Source organism: Triturus cristatus, chromosome 1_2, assembly GCF_964204655.1.
Source record: "Triturus cristatus chromosome 1_2, aTriCri1.1, whole genome shotgun sequence".
Taxonomy (NCBI): domain Eukaryota; kingdom Metazoa; phylum Chordata; class Amphibia; order Caudata; family Salamandridae; genus Triturus; species Triturus cristatus.
Window position 1 is genome coordinate 660,738,172 of NC_140580.1, and position 21,407 is coordinate 660,759,578.

Consider the following 21,407-nt stretch of genomic DNA (forward strand, 5'->3'; position numbering starts at 1 on the left):
TCGATCACCAAGTTAGAGGAGGACCCTGTGCCTATTGGGAAGGTATTGGAGGATTTGGATATTAGACCAGAACTATCAATATCAAGTGGACTCAAGACTAAATCACGTTGGTCTCCCAACCTCACTAGCGGGAATAATATCGAAATTTTCCATAAACTAGTTATTGATGATCTAGATAATTGTTTGATGAAGAAGGGACTTTCTAAAAGCCCCTATAGAGATAACCTTACTTCACAAGAGAGACAAGATCTAAAGATATTAATGGGAAACCCTAATCTTACTATCAGAAAAGCAGACAAAGGGGGGAATATAGTGGTAATGAACACTAAAGACTATGAAAACGAAATGTATTCACAATTGAGCAATACCCAGTGTTATGAGAAGGTGGCTCATAACCCTATATTCCCTTTAATAGCAACTATTAACGGTTATCTTAAAAAATGGCATGAAAGTGGTCTGCTGGATGATTACGAATTTTTATACCTTAAAGTGACTCGACCGAGATTTCCCTGCCTACACACTTTGCTGAAAATTCACAAAGGCCTCCCATTTCCACCTGGGAGGCCCATTGTGTCAGGTATTGGGGGACCCACAGAACGTATATCGCAGTTTGTAGATATATTTCTGCAGCCAATTGTAGTGAATTTACCTTCGTATATAAAGGATACTACACATATTCTTAATATATTGGGAGATATCACTTGGGACCCGGATATGATCTTGGTGAATCTTGAAGTGGTGTCATTGTACACCAGTATTCGCAATGAACTGGGACTTAAGGCATTATATCACTTTTTATCTAAGAAACCGGCTTGTCATTGGGAACATACACAAATGATTCACACAAAAAAATCTTTTCAAAGATCAATGGTTTAGACAAACCCAAGGTGTTGCTATGGACTCTAAATTCTCACCGGCCTATGTAAATATTTTTATGGGCTAGTTAGAGGAGGTCATGATTTGGGGCACATCTGGGAGTCGTTGGAATGAACACATCCTTTATTGGGGGCGGTTCATAGATGACTGCCTTATGATTTGGGCAGGTACAGAACAACTATTGGAGGAATTTATTGAATATCTAAATGCCAATGATATGAACATCAGGTTCACTACCCATTTGAGTACTAATAATGTGGAACTGTATATCAAAGATGGACTTATTCAGAGTAAGATGTATCGCAAACCTACTGCCTGTAATTCATGATTACATGCGAAAAGCGCACATCCTCGGCATCAGGTTAAGGCTTTCCCCTTTGGGGAGATGTTGAGAGCTAGACGTAATTGCAGTGATGATACACATTTTATTACTTGTATAACGGACATGGAAAGGCGTTTTATCCAGAGAGGATAGCCACATCGCGATGTTAAGAAAGCAAAAGAGAGGGTCATTAAGACTACGAGAACTACCACTTTGAGACCTAGACATACTGATCAACAACTCACTGCGCAGATTAGACTGATTACAAATTATACTCATGTCAATAATACACTACGCAAGAGCCTTAATAAACACTGGCATATCTTGCAGGCATATAGAACTTTACAATAATTTCTAACAGATAAACCCCAGATTACATTCAGGAGGGGGAGAACATTGGGTACTCTACTGAGTCCCAGTTATCCTACTGTAACAAAATCTAAATCATGGTTAACACAAGCCTCTAAAGGTTTCTTTAAATGTGGTCATTGCGGGATGTGTAGGTTTGCCGAGCATAAGATTAAGCAATTTAAAGACAGTATGGGTAGAATGTACACTATCATGTCTAATATCAATTGTGGCACGAAATTTGTCATTTATATAATTGTGCGCAAAAATGTATGTGGGAAGTACTATAAGGGCACTAAAAGAACGAGTTGGAGAACATATGCGAGCACTAAAAAATAACAATAGCATATATCCGATTGCAGAACATGTGCAAAACTGCATTGCACAAGGCCCCTTTAAAACCTTCAAATTCTATGGTATAGAACACATTGGGCAAGACCCACGCGGTGGTAACAGGGAGCTGAGACTACGGCCGCATGAGGCACGGTGGATCATGTGGTTACGAGCGTTGGAGGAGGGGCTTAATTATGATCAGGAATTACAATACTTCCTTGGTGATTGAAGGCTGTAGCTTCTTTTGGCATATATTTCGTTTCTATCTTTTATCTATACTGTATTAATACTACTGTAAGTGTGAGTTGTAAGTGTGATTTTGTAACTAAGGACTTATATGACAAGGCATGAGCGACTGATATGGGCGCTTCTATTCAATTTAAGAGGTATGTTTTTGCACGGTAGAACCCTAGACATATTTATCACTGAATATTTTGTTATGACAGTGTGGTGTGAAATTATTGTTTCGAATTTGCCATTCAAAGATGGTGCTATTTCATGTGATATGTAAGTGTGATTTTGTAACTAAGGACCTATATGACAAGGCATGAGCGACTGATATGGGCGCTTCTATTCAATTTAAGAGGTATGTTTTTACACGGTAGAACCCTAGATATACTTATCACTGAATATTTTGTTATGATAGTGTAGTGTGAAACTATTGTTTTGAATCTGCCATTCAAAGATGGCGCTATTTCATTGAGGTGAATATAGTCACCTCTTCGGTTTCTGCAAAGCACTATGTAATCCCGTTTGGGAACGGGAATTGGTCTCCACCATATCCGGTGTGAGTGAGGATACAACTCACACAGGTATATGCACCATTGTGCTTTAGATATGCCGTTAATTTATGGATTTATATTTTAGCCGGCACTCAACTTCAGCCATTTCTCTCTTTATAAACACAGGTTGCCCCGTACTGCAGGGACCTGTTGTAACAATCGGATGAATTGGTTCCGTTTCGGTGTTAGTGGCTTATACATAACCTGACTGGAATAGTTTGTGGGAAAGTCTGCGGGACCTTTGGGTGAGCACTAATGAGGATATTACGCTTTTGCTAAAGGATATATGAATTGTTAGTGAGAACATTATTACGTTGCGTTGCAGGCTCGCATATTGAATCTATTATTTACAATTTGAAATTACTCTTTGGAAGGAACCTTCACCTTGAATACTGATGAAACTTTTGAGGTCAACTTTAGTATTGAGAGTTTGGTAGTTGGTGATTTTAATGGGACGTGATCAATAGCTGTTGCCTCATGCCCTTGTTGTCTCAAGCTTAAGGGGACTCTTTCCCTCGTGTTTGTCTTTTAACTTAACAGAAAAACGTTTGGAAACTACTTTGAAGGTACCGTCCTTTCACTTTATGACACATTGCTGTGCGATTGGAACACGTATTCCACTGGTGGTGTATTAATCTTCAAACTGACATTGGCCATCTCATTGACACTTCACAGAATCACTTTCACTCAACAATAGGATGTAAATAAGACGTTTAGAATGAACTCGTGAATATTAGCGCAATTTTGTTTCAATAGACATTTGTTTCTTGATGGAATTTGCTGTCAGCATGCAACAAATGTGCAATATTCAGTTTTTTTTAATAGTCCCTTGATGCACAAAGGGGATGTTTGGGCTTATAAGTTAAAGAATGAATGAGTAATTTTCTTTGGCATATTACAATATGATTATTTGTATTACTTCCAGTCCTGAGGAAGTCGTAGGGTTTACAACCCATATGCGATGAAACGCGTTGGTGTAAGGGAGTGGAAGAATTTGCAAAATAAAAAGACTGGACAAGCCCAAGAACACGAGAGATTTTCTGTTCTTTTATGTTATTGTATTATCAAATTTATATAATTTGTGTGTGCTTCAGAAATTGTTAACTGTTTATTCAATCTTGCATTGAAATATTGGGAGGATTTGGGTGATTGTTTTCTTTTCTTGAATGCACAGCAGGATACTGGTATTGTGTTGTATATTGTTGTGTAAATCTATATGAGCGCCTGAAGGCACTGCTTTCACCCATTTTTTTGATAATAGACACTGTAACCCTAGTCAAAATGTGTGTCCATCACACATTTAGATAGTTTGGGACAGTAAGAAAATACTAGGCTCCGGTGTACCTGCCATTCCCAGACTTTCAAACCATGGAAGAAAGAGATGTCATGAAGAAGTTCTGAAAAAGAAGTACCCATACTTGATAGTACTCACTGCACCATGTGGGTTCCTGACAGTCTGAGGTCCGGGCCACAGTCAACGTTACACATGACTCCAAACCCCCATGTGCACAGTAACAGTGGACTGAAGTATATCAGGGACTAACATTATCATACCAACAGCCATGAAAATCAGGGACATGTGCAAGTCGGCTAAGAAAACAAAGAAGAAACTGATTGTGTGGCACAGGAAGATGATTCAGATGAAAGTCCAACACACAAATGTGGACATATGCCCATTACAAATTAACCAACATTAGTCCTAAATAATTCTCTCCATGTGTGGTAAATTATGTTTTTACTTCAACACATCAGACACATATCTAACCTCCATCACTGCGAGATCTTCAAGACAAATGAGGTCAACATTGTCAAAGAGAAGTAGAAATACCCACCATATGACATCCCACCGATTCCACAGCATCCAACATCTCCATCCATGGACGTTAGCCCTCTCCTATGGTATACCATCACATTTACAGGATTTATAAACCTCTGCAAACTAGGGGGCATATGTACACGCACCTAGCACTACCGGAGGGTCACTTACGTTAAGCCACATTTTGTGGCTTAACACCGCGTTGTAAATATGCTACGGTTTTCACGCAGGTATCTGAGTGAAACAGGCATGCAATGGGTGCTGCTGTGGGCATTCCACCGCAACATCCATTACTTTTTGATGCTGCCTCAGATTTACAAGGCTCTGTAAATCTGTGGCAGCGCCAAAATCTAACACCATGCAAGAGCAGGCGTTAGAATGGCGCACGAGGAGAAATGCTTTTATTTCTCCTTGTTTTTGCTTTTTCTATGTGTGCTGCACTCTGCAGCACACATAGAAAGAGCAAAAAGCCATAAGTGATTGTTTATGTGCTGCAAGGTACACCTTCCTGCGCATAAACAATCATTTTAATAATGATGATTTGCTACTCCAATGTGGGCTGCAGAATGCATCACACATAGAAGTAACAAATAGCCTTTATGGATTGTTTATGTGCAGGAAGGGACAACTTCCTGCACATACACAATCATTCCCTGCAACACAGGTTACCTTGCACTATGGTGCAAGGGTACCTGCATAAGGAGCTAGTTTTAGCACCAGCACTTGCAAAAATACAGGGTGCACCATATTGTAGTAAATACGGCTCATTCCTGCATTTTGAAAAAGTCGGAGCGCGGTGCTACCAAATTTGGCACAATTCCATGCTCCGACATTTTGTTGTACATATGCCTCTAGATGTAAGAGACAAAACTGTAGTCACACATTACAAAGTACATAGTAACTTCACAATGATATCAGAAAAAGTGGCAGGACTAATGTGTTTCTAGCATGATGATCTGCTTTATTCAGTATTTTTCAAAATGTCAGGCAATTGGTAAGTCCACATGGGTGCTGGTGGGGGCAGGTGACCAATAGGTGTGCCACCAAGCTTGCTAACAAAACACTGCCAGGGGAACATCCCCAGAAAGGGGCATCTAGTGAGCATGCCAGGCACCTCAAAGATCTCAATTGGGAAGGGGGGTCTTGGGCTTGAGACGGGTGGACTTTACCCTGCCAGGTGTTTTTTTGATCTTGGGAGGGTTATATAGTTTCTTCTTCCTTTTTGTTTGGGATTTTGGAGAAGTGGTTCTTGAGGTGGAAGGGTTGGGTATGGAAAAAAGGGGCCTGGGTTGAGGGGAGAAAGAGAGGTGTCCAACAGGGCAAAGTCCAAGGGAAAGGAAGTGTTGGTAATGGGTAGAGGCTGTAGGATATTCATAGGTGGGTTCAGGTTGGGAGGTAGCGTGTGTCTGGTGTAGGTGGCTCTGTTGTTGGCGCAGGTGTGTGTTGTGTAGGTGTGTGATGGCGTCTGCATGTAGTGTGTGTGTATGCATTGGAAGTACAGGGTATGTAAATGGGGTGAAAGTGTCTGTGGGCGCATTGGTAGTGTGCATGATGATGGTGGGTGTTGATGGGTATGTGGGGGCCTGTGTGTGTCTATGTGTGCTGCATAAGTCTGTTTGGGTGGGTGCATGCACAGGTGTGTTTGTGTACTGGAACAGGCCGGGGAATAGGTTATTTGGATGGGGTAGAGGAAAGATGTGGGCTGGAGGGCTGGGGTGGGTGTAAGGGTGTGAATGACTTCCAGGTAGGCAACCATATGAGTCCATTGGCAGCCCAGACTCTGGATGGCAATCAGCAGTGCAGTATGCCCAACAGAGATATGTCTCAGGAGGTCATAGCCTCCTCACTCAGGGCAGCTGGGGGACGAGGGGGTGAGGTGCCGGGAACTGAGGAGACCGCTCCCCTTTTTAGTGAGCAGGTCAGACAACTGGGTGGGGAGCAGCAGGGAGGGCAGAGAAGCAACAGGGGTTGTGGCAATGAGGGCATTGCAACAGGATGAATGGGGTCTGCCACCACCAAGGAGTGGCCACTGTAGTCTGACTCTGTGGATGACGATGTTGAGTCTGGGTCCCCCATGGCACTCCTCTCTCCACTTGGCCACTGGATCCATCTGTATCAGTGTCACGACCGGACCAACTTTGGCCAGCTGCTTCCCTCAATGACCTGGGCCCTGTCTCCTCTGCTCACCTGGGTACATTCTGAAATGACATATGAGTTGGGTAAATTTCAATTGCATCGACACACAGGAGGAACAGCCCTTTAATAATAACACAACACATGTGTATGTATCAGATCACATACTAGGATGGCCTAATTGCTACAGCATTACCATTAGCACATGTATAAATGCAACATGAGTTCTCAACATTTGCACATAATGATATCTGGACCACAGTCTGTTACAATGGCATGAGTTACCTTGTCTCCACTTCATCATCATGTATGTCGCAGGATATAACATCACCTTGTATACTTAGGCCGTATTGACATAAAACAGTGACCAGGTGACATCAACTAGCATGTCCATAATTAATGCATCCCTACCTATACCACACAAGGCCCTGCTACAACAACTTGTCATGTTCCTAAACCCACCTCAAGATGCAGTGATGGACAAATGATACAGCTATCTTCCTGCAATATATGTAGCAGCAAGAAGGATGTGTCACAGAAGTGCCCTTTCTACACTATTCACATGACCCAACTGAAATGTCTTCTTTTGTTCTTGCTCACAATAATCACTGAAAGGTGAAACTGCGTACCTTTGCTATGTATCACATATCTCACACCAAAATTAGAATGGGAACTCACCTTGCCTTGCCATATCGACGCCGCAGGAACGCCGCTAGACCACCAGGGACGGGACGCACACGCTGTCGATTCCCCTCGCCGCCACAAGTGATCGTTGGCCGCAGTGGGGGGGGACTACAGCTCCCGGCAGTCACAGCGCCAGCCAGGACTTCCTTCCGGCTTGCTCCGCGCCCGGAGGCGCTATAAAAACAGAGGCTCCCGTGGTGGAGTGCGGGACTCACCTTGCCTTGCCATATCGACGCCGCAGGAACGCCGCTAGACCACCAGGGACGGGACGCACACGCTGTCGGTTCCCCTCGCCGCCACCAGTGATCGTTGGCCGCAGTGGGGGGGGACTACAGCTCCCGGCAGTCACAGCGCCAGCCAGGACTTCCTTCCGGCTTGCTCCGCGCCCGGAGGCGCTATAAAAACAGAGGCTCCCTCCGCGTCGCGGGACGCGCACGGGCGCCGCCGGGCTGAGCCCGGGCAGAGGGCGGGCCGTCTGTGGCCGTCAGGGGCCGAAGGAGGCCGGGCTGGGCCACCCCTCTAAGGCAAGTGATCACGTCAAGTTTGGACACACCTTGCAAATAACACCTGCTGTTTTTATTTTGTTTGAGCGACTTACGCATGCAAGCTTGCATATTGCACTATCTTGAGAGTTGGCTGGCTACAAGCTCGTTAGAAAGACTTTTGACCTCACCAGTGGACATATACTAAACGGTGTCCAATCGGTTGCTGGCTTGCTTGGTACTTTTACCGATCTTTATTGGCAGAGGCTCCTTGATACGCTTGACACATTAACTGTAGATAGATCTAGATAGTGTTCTCACCCACCATTTTGGCCTAATATACACATTTATAACTAAATAAGAGGATAGACGTTAGGCCCATTTTTGTGGGTGACCCAACCTAGAATTTACTATTTATTGTGTTGTAAATGTGGTGATAGCTTAAGTAATACATCTCGAAGCGCGGGGCAATTAGGGTGACCATAGACAGTTAAGCAATAGGGCTCCGAACCTAACTGTGATCCATATTGTCAATCTATGGCAAAGAAATATTCAACTATGGATAACTACCTTGTGAAAGTAGTAAGCCAAATTAACAAGGATAGAAGGAAGTCATTGGGCCGCGAAAATACTACTCCTATCGATTCTGGCTCCTTGAGTAACAGTGGTAATACCATTACAAATACTGTGACGCCTAATGTCCCAGCGACTGAGTGTTTGTTAACAGAGTTTATGGCGCTCCCTGAGTCTCCTGTAGTCTTAGAGCGTCCTTTACCTACGCCCGTAGACCCCAACACCACACCCCTGAATCTGTTGGATGAAACTAGAATTGACCCTCATCCCGAATGCTCCCCAAAAAAAGGGCTGTAAGGGAGTGTAGAAAAACGAAACAAAATAGAGGTGGGGCACAGCATAAATCGAATTGTCAAGCTACCCCAAAAAACCCCTTCACCCAAAAGGGGACTATGACTGAAAATTGTGGTAATGATATATTTTCACCAAACACTATGTCCTGTATTATTAAGGCCTTTGAGGACAAACTAGAGGCAGTGGTAAAACCACTAGTTGAAAAAATAGATATATTATCAGCAGAAGTGCTCAGATTAGGTGGCTCCCTATCCTCATTGATTAACACTCAGACCAATTCACAGGGTGGGTCAAATGAGCAAGAGGGAAGAAATGTACAAATCCCGATTAAGGAGAATATCCTCCCATCTAATTCTACACTAAGTAACCAGATGTCGGAAAAAATAACCGCCCCGGACACAGATCTACCTTCTACAGGTTGGACAACGGTTCAAGCCAAGAAAACTCGCTCTACTAATTTACCCCCTCAATGTGAACCATATGTTGTAGTACTTACAAATGTGCCACCTCTAGATATTATGCAGTCCAAGGTGCAAAATGAAACACACGATTCCCTCAAACGGAAAACAGTTTCCTGGCTAAACCATAACTATGGGTTCCCTGTCAATTATTCGGAACAGATTCTATCAACTAGACGGGTCCCCTGGATTGGGAGTGCCAGGAAAGCTTGTAAAGGTGATTGCATAATTATCAACTTCAAATACCCTCAACACGTGGCGACCGTACTACTTAGAGCAGCGTCATTGGCACCGACAGAGAATAGTGTGGGTGTACATCCTCTAGGCTATTTCTACCAGCATTTAGCTAGGGGCAAGCAGATTACCACTCCGAGCATATCTCAAAACGTCTTCCAAGGTTTACCTTTCCAGATTAATACAAATAATAGGTACTTGGCACTAAGCACCTTGGATATGAATGATTGACTAATTCCACCCCCTGTGTCAGATACGAAGACTAAGCTAGCAATCCAAGGTGGAAACATGACTTTGTCCACAGTGGAACCTAGTGCTGAAATTGCCCAAATAAGGGTGGAGGGCCCCGTAACTGTACATGGAACCCAGACACCCCACCCTAGGAAAACTTTGGAGCTTTATACAAATCCAAGGGTAATATTGCTAGCTTGGGTGAGAAGAGACAATGCGGTATCAAGCACACTAAGGATGGGGGTCCAACCACCGTAAATTCACCACCGCATGGAAATAATGTACCACATACTATTGCGGACGGTGCAGCTGAACTCCCATCTGCTAGATTAATATCATGGAACATAGCAGGGGTATCAAGGAATATGCAGGATGAGGGTTGGTGCTCTTACATTGAAAACTTTGACATCATTCTTCTCCAGGAGACCTGGGCCACAGACATACCTCATAGACTGGGTTATAAAACTTTTAGTCGTGGCGCAGTGCCATCTGTGAGAGGAAGAGCATCTGGGGGTCTGGTGATTTGGATAAGGGTTACTGTGGAGGCAGAAATCACATTACTGCCGATTGATTCCCAAGATATAATGGGATTAAGAATGGCAACCATAGGGAAAGAAACAATATATTTAATAAATGTTTATAATAGACCGCATCCCCATAGCAAAGATTCACAGGTGATAGTCCTCCTTGACTCTTTTTTAAATACTTTAAGTCCAAGTAAGCAGGTAATTGTCGGTGGAGATTTTAACTGTCAATATGAGCCGATATTGGGCTTGGATACCTTATTTGAAGAACAGGATACAGCTAATAATGTCCTTTCTTTAGAGTCCAATAACATGGTAAAAAATTCAAGAGCAGCTATGCAGATTTTACAAATTACTGTAAACCATGAATTAAGGGCGTGTAATGGCCGTTTTCAGTCTGATAGACCAGCGGCTCCAACCTTTGGTAGGGGAAATTATAGGTCTCATATAGACTTTTTAATGGCTTCCATGAATCTATGGTATCTAAAAATAGATTTTAAAATAGACCATAGAACAGAGAGTGACCACTTCCCCCTCCATCTACGGTTACATTCAGAACCTTTCGTACAAAAAATAAACATGATAGACACGTTAAATGTCCCTGTAGGAGAACACCAGGTCTCCAATAATAGACGTGCCATTAAGTGGCCCCACATTCTGGCTAAAGATGAAACGATGATAAATATATATAACTCATTTGCTGATATATTGGAGGGAAGCCATATGCTTGCTCTAGGCACCCAGGATGTCCTCAACTTACATTATAAACTTGTAGATGCACTGATTCCTCATTTAAGCAAAAGCTATAAAAAGGATCTGAGTCAGAAAGATAACTATTCAGCGACAACAAACCAATGGTACAATAAAGATTGTCGGAATGCTAAAAATGACCTGATTCAGGCTGTAAAAGTAAAGGACGCACAGGGAATCAAAGACAGTAGACTAGCATATAAAAAGACATTGTCCCAAGCAAAAAAAGCCTGGGATGATGCTCTCTGGGATGACCTTTTGATTGCAGCCCACCAGAAAGAACAGGCCACATTTTGGAATCTAATCTCCAAAGGAAATAAAAAAGGCAGATCATCTAGGGATATATATCTTGATGAAGAAACCTGGTGCAGTCACTTCTCTAAATTATATTGCAATACAAATGAGGAGATGGCCACGGATGACATTGAGATAAATAGATTATTTGGTAATAATACCCGCCTACACTTTAGCCTTGAAGAAACTGTTGAGGCACTACAGGCTATTAAAACGGGCAAAGCACCAGGTCCCGATAAAATCCCCGGTGACTTGCTAAAGCATGATGCAGGAATTTGGGGACCCTACATTAATTTTTTATGTAATTCTATAGTGGCCGGGACACCAATTCCTGATTCATGGAAAGGGGCTGAAATTGTTACAATTTTTAAGAAAGGGGATCGCTACGACCCAGCAAATTACCGCCCTATAAGTTTAATTGATCTTTTACAAAAAACTTTCGCCAGACATATTTTAAATAGACTTTTATCGTGGATAAAAGGGGAACAGATTTTAACTAAATACCAAGCAGGATTCAGGCTAAAAACCAGCACAGTAGACCAAGTATTTAGATTTATGTGTATTTGCTGGAAATATATTAATATAAGAAAGGGAAGCCTGTACGTAGCATTCATCGATCTAAGGGCTGCCTTCGACCTTGTACCCCGCAAATTACTTTGGTCCACTCTCAATGACATTGCAGTCCCCAGTGAGCTACTCAGGGAAATAATTAGACTCCACACAGGAAACTATGCTAGAGTTAGATGGGGTAAGGGAGGAGAAATCTCAAAAGAGATCCCTGTGGATCGGGGTGTCCGTCAAGGGTGTGTGCTGGCGCCCACACTCTTCTCTTTATATGTTAACAATATACCTAACTATCTAAAAGATTGTAAACATGACTCCCCGAAATTAGCAGATGAGGTAGTCACCGCATTGCTTTTTGCTGATGACACAATTCTCATCTCGCAAACCCCACAAGGCTTACAAAACCTAGTAAACACTTTTAACAACTACTGTGTGGAAAAGGGATTAGAAATCAATTCATCCAAAACAAAGTACATGTCCATAAACCCTCAGAAATCCTTTAGAAAGAACTTGGCCTTAAATAACCAGAAGCTGGAATATGTCGAGAGTTTTAATTACCTGGGTATTATGCTGGATAGTATACCCAATTGGAAAGGGCAATTGGAAAAAAGTAATTTAATTTTAAAACAAAATTCAATGCCCATCCTAAAGGTGCACGGCAGTAGCCAATCTAAATCAATTACGCCGGCACTTGAATTATTCAAAGCAAAGGCCCAATCAGCAGCACTTTATGGCGCCGAGGTCTGGGGTTATTCCTGCAACAACACCTTCAGGAAGGAAGAGAACACCTTCATACGCAGGTTACTCAAAATACCAGTAAGAACACCGATAATTCCAGTTCTTCTGGATATCAATCTTAAAAGAACTGATCACCAAGCCACACTAAGGCCATTACTCTATTGGATTAGATTATGGACAACCCCTGAGTTGAGCGACTACAAGAACGGACTGCTAGAAATAATCAGGATTGACGAATATAAAAGTATCCCCTGGTTAAAACATATCTCCCAGTGGTTCAAAAAGCTTGGGTTTTCTCATTTTTGGGAAAACCCTCAGAATATGTTACCAATCTCAAAAAATCTTTTGAAATCTGCTTTTTGGGTATACGTAAAGAACGAAGTATCCACTAGTACTACACTGGGTACATTGTCACAGAAATTCTTATCTGTTAAGGATACTCCTATATTCGAACAATTCATGGACGAGATAAGACCACCACTAGCTAAAACACTGTATCTACAATACAGATATGGAGTTTTACAGATTGCTGCAAACACTAGTAGTTGGAGGGGCAATGAAGATGAAAGTGGATTGTGCACCCTTTGCGCACAAAAAGCAATAGAAAATGATGCTCATGTACTGTTTTTCTGCCCAGCTTACAAAAAGCCAAGAGTTCGATGGATTAAACCCCTGTGTATAAATCTGGGGTTTAGGTTTTTCAAAGAGGCAGAACGTACATTCAAAGCAAATACTTCACAATTAATAGTCTTTGGTCTAAGTAGATTCCTATTCAATGTATATCTCATAAGGAATAAGAAAGGATGCAAGCTATAATACCTAAAGGCTGGTTAGTTAACGTTCTTGCTTGGTCTGATATTATGAATTTTACTTCTCCCCCCTTTCCAAAATGTATTATAATAATCTTTTATATATTATCTGGCTTTTTAACTAATTTATATGTTTTTAGCATAGCTGTGATAGAATTGAATGTGATTGACCCCCATTAATATTGCCTGGAAATTTTGGATTGTGTATTATGTTTTAATTTATGTATGTTGCTTTTATGACAAAACAAGTCGAAATAAAGCTGAAATTGAATTGAATTGAATTGAATGGGAACAATGTGGCTAAAAGTTGGGTTGGATGTCCTCATGCATATATCCATGTGACATTAGACAACCGAGGCCTAGGGACAAGCCCACTCCTGATTGGTGTACTTACCAGTACCAGTCTCCCATAGCATACTGTGAAGCCATTAGAACAGGTAAATTTAATGAGACTCAGTGAATCTCCTGTCCATGAAGAGAAGCTTAAACTTGGAGACAATAGAGAAGGGACATCACAGCACCTCAACTAGTCCATCAAACACATATACCAACGTATGACTGAGTGTACACACTCACATATGAGTCCAACGAGGGTGTTCCAAAATCCTGGCGTACATCTGTGATAGTGCCTGTTTTAAAAAAAAGCTGATGTGCATGATCCCAGATGTTATCGACCAATATCTCTTTTGGACTCCTCGGCCAAAGTAATTGGGAGAGTTGTGCTTGACCGCCTTCTGGACTGGATAAATGCTAACCATATCCTGGCTCCAACCCAGTACGGGTTTAGGAAAGGCCTAGGTACGATCAAACAGTGCCTGAATCTGCACCTCATCCTGGCTAAATATAAATATGTGAAGGGCACCTCTACTCATCTAGCATTTATGGATTTGACCAGCGCTTTCAACTATGTCTCACGCTCTAAGCTGTGGGACATTTTAGTAAACATGGGTGTCGATGCCGGTCTCGTCTTCTTCCTGAGGCTTCTCCATCACGATCTTTCTGCCTCAGTGAGGTATGGCAATGATGGCGAATGCTCAGAACAGTTTAGCATTAAGCGCGGGGTGAGCCAAGGATGTGTTCTCCCCCAATCCTATTTCTCCTTTATACTAACGATTTGGAGAAAGCACTAGTTACAGTTGGGGCTGATGTGCCACAAGATGAGAAAAAAGCTGTGCCAGGACTTTTTTATGCAGATGACGCAGTCCTTATGGCAAGGACTGCAATCGGCCTAAAAAACTCATCTCCAGCTATGCCAACTTTATGAAGGACTTGGGGCTGGAGCCAAACTATAAGAAAACTTTTGTCATGATTTGTGGCCCTAAAAATACTAAGTCCTGTAGCCTGAATATAGAGGGTAAAAAGCTGGAAAGGGTTAGTTCCTTCTCGTACTTAGGCCTGGATTTTGATGAAGGCTGTACATGGCATACCTGCATAAATAATAGAATAATAAGATTCACACGTGCAGTTGGCACTACTTATTCACTTGCTATGTCCATAGGTAAAAAGCCCATAGCCCCAATTTTAGAGATTTACAAGCGCAAATGTATTCCAATTTTAACATATGCTACGGGGATCTGGGGTATCAGGGATTTTCTTCCCATGCAGCTGGAGGGGAATAGATTTTGCCGTAGAGTTTTAGGAGTGCCCCCTTCCTCGTCGCATTTTCCCCTCCATATGGAGCTAGGTTTCAAGGATGTCCAAGATACCATAAATGCTGCACCTCTAGCTACCTGTTATTCTATTTGGACAAATGTAGAGGCTGATTTTAATCGGGCAATTATTAGAGACTGTTTAAGCTGTACTCGTGGTCTTTGTATCCCCTGGCTCCAATACATTAAAACCGACCTTACGGAACATGGTTACTCCTCTTTGTTTGAGCACCCAGATCTAAGTGGCAAAGGGGATCAACAGAGGGTTTTGGTGAGCTTTCGAAAACAAAAAGAATCATTTAGGGAACTGTCCGAAGTAGCCAAATCCACTGTCAGGGATTATTGCCTTGTACAAGTACCTCCCTATATTGCCCCGTATTTACTATATGTAAATAATGTGCACGAAAGGAATTTGCAGGCTAGATTCAGGATGGGGTCGTTTCGGTGGTTGGTATGCTTTCCCTTGGGTAAGTATTCTTCGGAATCTATTACTATCTGCCCTTGTGATGAACATTTGAGTCAAACCATTTAACATTTTGTATGTTTTTTGTTAGTTTTATCTTCCATTTACCAGGAAATTATTAATACCTCTTTTGCGCAGACACAAATTTTGCAAGTGCAAAGCGGCTTTGTATTTTCTGCAGCAACACAATGACCATGATGTTTGCTTTGCTGTTGGGAGCTTTTTGAAGTGCATTTTAGCAAAGAGAAGAAGCATGCTGTTTTAATTCCAATGCACTTTACCATTCTTCTGTATGGATTGTATCTGCATTGCTGCTAAAATGTCCACCCCTGCTGCTAACCCCTCTATAGGATTGATTTTATTATTCATGTATTATTGGTTATTTATTTGCTGCTATTGATGGCTGCTATTGTTTTTTGCACTATTAGATAATATCTGCTGCTACTTATGAACCCAATCGCTTTGCATTGTCACTTTAGTTTCGAGAAAAATTATAGTATTTGCTTTCTGTTGTACTCTTTTTAAATGGAAAATGAGTTTTGTATTTGTTGATATGTGTATGATTTTATATGATGTTTTTAATATGGTGTATCCTTTATGACCTGTCTTCCGAAGGACGAAAAAAGAAAGAATTGATTGATTGATTGATTGAATCTCCACTATTCCACGTGTGTGTCCCCTAAATGTATACTCACACCACAACTGCATGGAACATCACATTGTGAGACAGTACTGTAAGTACTCCAACCATGTATGTCATTGCCTCATCATTTGGAACTGATTTATTACAATGAACAATGTACTTGGGCATGGGTGACCCATCCACCTATGTCTACACACCCCTGTCTGTGATTACACGACATGTATGCACATCACCATTCACAAAAGTCCTTGACATTTTGGGTAATACTTACAATTGTGATGGGCACAAACTTCAAACTATGTAGACCCTTATATATTGTAGCAAATATCTGTACATATGATGGAACAACACAGATATGTTACACATGCCAACCAGACCTACACATGACATTATTCTTCAATTGTGTTTGTCATCAGTCAATCTCCATGTTGATGTAGTCACTGTTGCCTGTAACAATGAATAGATGGTTTGGCATGATTCAGATTAGACAGCACAATACTCACCGCCTCGTAGCTGCTATTGGGCTCTCAACTGCCCAGCAAGCTTTAGGCAGGCCACCGCCAGGATGCAGGCCATTAAGGGAGTCAGTGTCCAGTGCGGGCCCCTACCACATGGGTAAGACTTCCCCACCTGGACCTCCACGATCTTCCGGGTCCAGCATCTCAGGTCCTCCCACTTCTACGTGCAGTGGACGCTGCACCAGCAATAGACCCTCAGGGACCGCAATTTCCAGGCGATGGCCTTCCACACTCCCTGCTTCTGATGGGCATTGATCTGTATGGATGCAATAGATGAAGAGACAGAGTGGACATGCAAGACTAGGGTCATCTGTCTGGCTGATCAAGGAGTATTAGACACCTAGCATGACCATGAATAAACTGTCCATACCCCAAAGTTAGCCTATGGCTATGTCCGCCGCTTATGGCTGTACCGTCCAATGTGCAATCAACATCCGCCAGAGGCAGAAGGCTGCATTTGTCGCATATGTGAGGTCAGGCTTCCACCATTTTTGCAGTTGTATTGACAGTATTGTTGACGGTATTTTAGTGAATGAAAGGCGGATGTTCAAGATCTGCCAATGATGATGTAAAATGTGTACTGCTACATGAAGCATTGATGTTCAGGCACATGACTTTAGCCTTACTCTTCACATATGTTTCTCTGCACACTGTGACCACAATACATCTTTTGTCCTACTCCTCATATAGGTACCCTGGGAAAGGGAGGAGACACCAGCCATCTGTGTACCACCCATTTCCAGACCTAAACACCATGGAAAAACGATACATTCCATTTAAATAGGCAAACAATCATGGATCTATGTCATCAGCAGGAGCCTAACTTCCTACCTCACCTCAATAATTCTACAGCAATACCACCAGTAGTGAAACTCATGTCAGTTTTGCATTTTTTGTGCCACAGGCTCACTTAAATTCACTTCTGCTATCTCTGGTGGAATGTCACAACCGGTGGTCAGTTGTGTCCTCACAGAGATGCTTCCAGCAGTGTTGAGATACGTGGGCAGCTCCATACAGTTGCCCAGACATGAGGATTTAGCCACTGTGAAGGAGGATTTTGAAGGATTTGGACACATCACACATGTAATTGGATCTCTTGATGGCACCCATATTGGCATAGTACCACCACATGACAGGGTGCAAGTCTACCGGAACAGGAAGCACTACCATTCTATTAATGTGCAAGTTGTCTGTCTTGTGGATTTGTACATCTCAAACATCTGTGCCCAGTTCCCAGGAGCTGCCCATGATGCCTTCGTACTGCGGAACAGCACTATACACCAGTGGATGTCACAAGTACTACCAGAGAGGGGTAAACAACGTTTATAACGAAACTTTTTGCATGCAGGGAATCACAACGCGGTCGTTACAACGACCGCGTTGTGATTCCGCATACCATTATTGAACAAGTTGGAACAACCACTTGCGGAGGGGGGGGGGGGAATGTTGGATTTAAAATCCAACACCTTCCCTACTGTCCGCAGAGACTGGAGTTGGAATAGTAAATTATACCATTCCAACATCCAGCGCCGCCCCCTCCGCAAGTCGTTGTTCCGACTTGCGGAGTAATGGTATGCAGAATCACAACGCGGTCGTTGTAATAACCGCGTTATGATTCCCTGCGGACAAAAAGACTGCGGGATAAGGAGGCATATTCCCAGAGAGGGCCTGGCTTGTATGTAAGTGTGATCTGTCCTAACGTTTTGTGGGAAATGTCAGGTAGTATGATCTGAAAATGTGTAACTAAATGTTGTCCCTCTGTCTGTCTTCCATCTAGGAAACTCAGTGTATCCCAATCCGCAATGGTTATTGGCCCACTGAGGAATCCTACAACACCAGGGGAAGTTCACTTAAATGAAGCCCAAGGAAGAACACAATGGCCAGTGGAGCGGGCTTTTGGGCTCCTGAAAGCCACATTCAAATGTCTGGACAAGACTTGGGGAACCCTCAACTCACACAGGAAGGCGTGTAAAATCGCTGTGACCTGCTGCATACTCCACAACATTGCCCTGCGATGGAACATACCTTATATTGAAGAGGTTGCAGGCGATGAAGACTCACCAGGTGGGGACCCTAGAATGCCAAATGAAGATGTTGATAGTTGCGAAGAGGAAGGAGCATGACTTGCATCAGGATTTCATCCAGATCAAATTCTCCTGAATGTAAGTATGGTGTGAGATGTGAAGACTTTGACTAGTCTTGTAGCTCTTGTAGTGATGTTGTGAGGAGAATATTAATGATACATACTAGGGATATATGGGTCTGGAAATATCTGGGGAAATGTGTCTGTATTGTAAGTGTAGCTTTGGTCAGCTATACATGTTGGTTTGGACTCTGTACCCTAGAAGTTGACATTGTGATGTGTGTCATATGTATGTTTCCTTAGCTATTCTCTCTGTGTTGGTCTGATTTAGGTACTTTCACCATGGCATCTTCATTTGGACATTTCATAGTTGTGACATTTGCAGGTATTTGATGCTGTTCAGATGTACGAAGTGGGCATGGATTGTTCCCGGGAATGTCTACCACAGAGTTTGGGTGTACAAAGCTGGTACCAAGACAGCTTGCAAAGAGATAGGATGGCAGTTACCTGGTTCCATTGGACTTTTTCCTTGTAGTACTTTGTCCTAATGCAATATGTGTTCCATCCTGTGATCCAGCACAATGTTGTGGTGTGCCCAATTCATGCCATACTGTCTTCACATTGGCTGATTCCTCATTGTTTATGAACTGGGTGTAGCTGTTGATGTGTCTCCTCATTGTAGGTCTAAGTGCTTGTAGCACATCACTGTCATTTGTTTGTGACATTTCACCAAATGTTTTGAAACACTGGATTGAAATCACCCTGTGGTTAGAAACTGTTGTACTGACATGTGTCTGTTTTTTCTTTATTTGATGCAGGATTCCTTTTGTGAGGTAAGCAGTATGGCTCCAGCTGATGATGTAGACTTAGGTTATTGTTGCCTATTGTGCATGATATTGCCAGATGTATCCCCTCCTTCCATGTTGTGAAAGTCTGCAATTATTGTATGTGATCACTGACCTAGAATAACTGAGTCATGTCTTAAGTGCTATGCTTCTGACATCATGTCAGCCTATGATTTGAACAATGGAATAAAGATGTTCTCATCCCCTACATTTGTATGTATGTGTTGTTGTGGCATAATGGGGATCCTGAGTTGAACATTGTTCACATACAACACATTCATGCTTCCAGAAGTCCTTAGTTTTGACATTTGAAAGTTCACCTGGTAGTACATTCACATTATTATATGTGAGAATTACAACAGTAGACAATGCTTTGGTGGGGTGTGTTTTTAATGAAGTGAACAATGCTAAAGAAACAACATCAAATTCAAAAGTGCAAACAATAAGTGAAGTCTTCAGTCATGGTGGATGAAACCATGGTAGTAGCATTCAAAAGATCATAAGTCAAAAGTCCAACATACTCCTCCCATGAGATGTGGAAAAGTGGGCAGGAATACTCCAACAATGTTTAGCACATACAGGAGGACATTAGGGTCGAGGTCTCTTACTGGCAGTGGTGGGCATCTTGCCATCCTGAGCTCCTTGGTTTTTAGGTGAATGTCCCCTATTTTTGCCTGAGGGGAGATCTGGAGCTACGGAGAGCAGGGCACTAGCAGGCGTGTTAGCCTCTGGCAGGGACTCCCTTCCAGTGGCTGCGGCAGATGTTGATTGTAGGGATTTACTTGGACCACAGGAAGAGGTAGAGGCAGGTGTAAAAGCCATGCAGAGGGTGGTGTTAATGTCCCTCAGCACCCCAACTAGGGAGGCCATCTTGGTGCGGATGCTGACCACCCCGGTAGAGATGCAAGCCACCTCGTTGTGGATGCCGGCCACCTCAGTGTGGATTCCAGTTACCTCAGTGTGGAAGTCAGCAACCTCCTGGTATGTGTCTCTGTGCAGCTCCTTCATTTCCTGGATTTCGGCCAATACCTGGCCCATGACACTTTGGAAGTCATGGTAGTCTCCCAGGACTTGGGTGATGGCAGCCTGGTTGACCGTGGCCTCAATAGATTCACTCTGCGGGCCCACATTTACCGTCCTCCTATGCCTACCTTCACAGGCCTGTGCCCTTGGTGCAGACTGTACCCTCCTACTGGGTCTTGGCGCCTCCGTGACTGGGGTGGTATTAGCCATCGAAGAATCCAGGACTGAGATGCACAGGATGATACTTACCACTAGGGGCACAGGATGGGGGGGCAGTGGTTGGCTCTGATTTTGCAGTGGTGGTGGGAGGTGTTGCAGTGGGCACAGTGAGCCCCATTGTTGTCATCTGTACAGGCTAGACATATGGTCCAGGACTATCATCCACGTCCACCTCTTAAGGAGCATTGTCATCACTGAGGGCTTTGTCTTATGGGGGAGAGGAACTCTGTTCAGTTTCCAACCTCTGTGCAGGTACAGTGGTGTATTGACCACTGGAGAGATAGAGAACATTGTTAATGTTAGAAGTGAGGTATCTATCTCCACATTGTTTGTGTCAAGGTAAATGGAGAACTAGAATAGAACCAAATAGATAAATTAGTATTGTAATCTATTTGCGTGGAGTTGAATTTGGTTACTAGACATATGTTGACATTCATTAGATCTAGTAGATTTCATCAGCTTATTAGCTGTGCAGATATGTGGCTTTTTGGCTTTAGGGATAGACATGACATCTCCAAAAGTCTGCTACAAACACAATGTGGTCCTAGCATGTGTATTTGTCCATTAAAAAGCCTATTTGTGTCTGATACATGCAAACACTCAGATTGGTTATATATTTTCCATTGTTCATCATTTGAGAAGTGCAGAGTCAGGGAACATCTAGCACTGCTAATGAGCTGAGTTTACTTCATGGATCACATATATTAGGGGTGTACCAT

At 42.8% G+C, this 21,407-nt stretch overlaps 1 long non-coding RNA gene across 1 annotated transcript; it reads left to right on the top strand.

Annotated features, from left to right (window-relative positions):
• The first annotated feature begins 2,678 nt into the window (after positions 1-2,678).
• LOC146867812 (uncharacterized) lies at positions 2,679-19,575 on the top strand. The gene is made up of 3 exons (XR_014966143.1): positions 2,679-2,906; positions 18,296-18,680; positions 19,420-19,575. It is a non-coding gene; the product is annotated as an uncharacterized LOC146867812 (long non-coding RNA).
• The last annotated feature ends 1,832 nt before the right edge of the window (positions 19,576-21,407 follow it).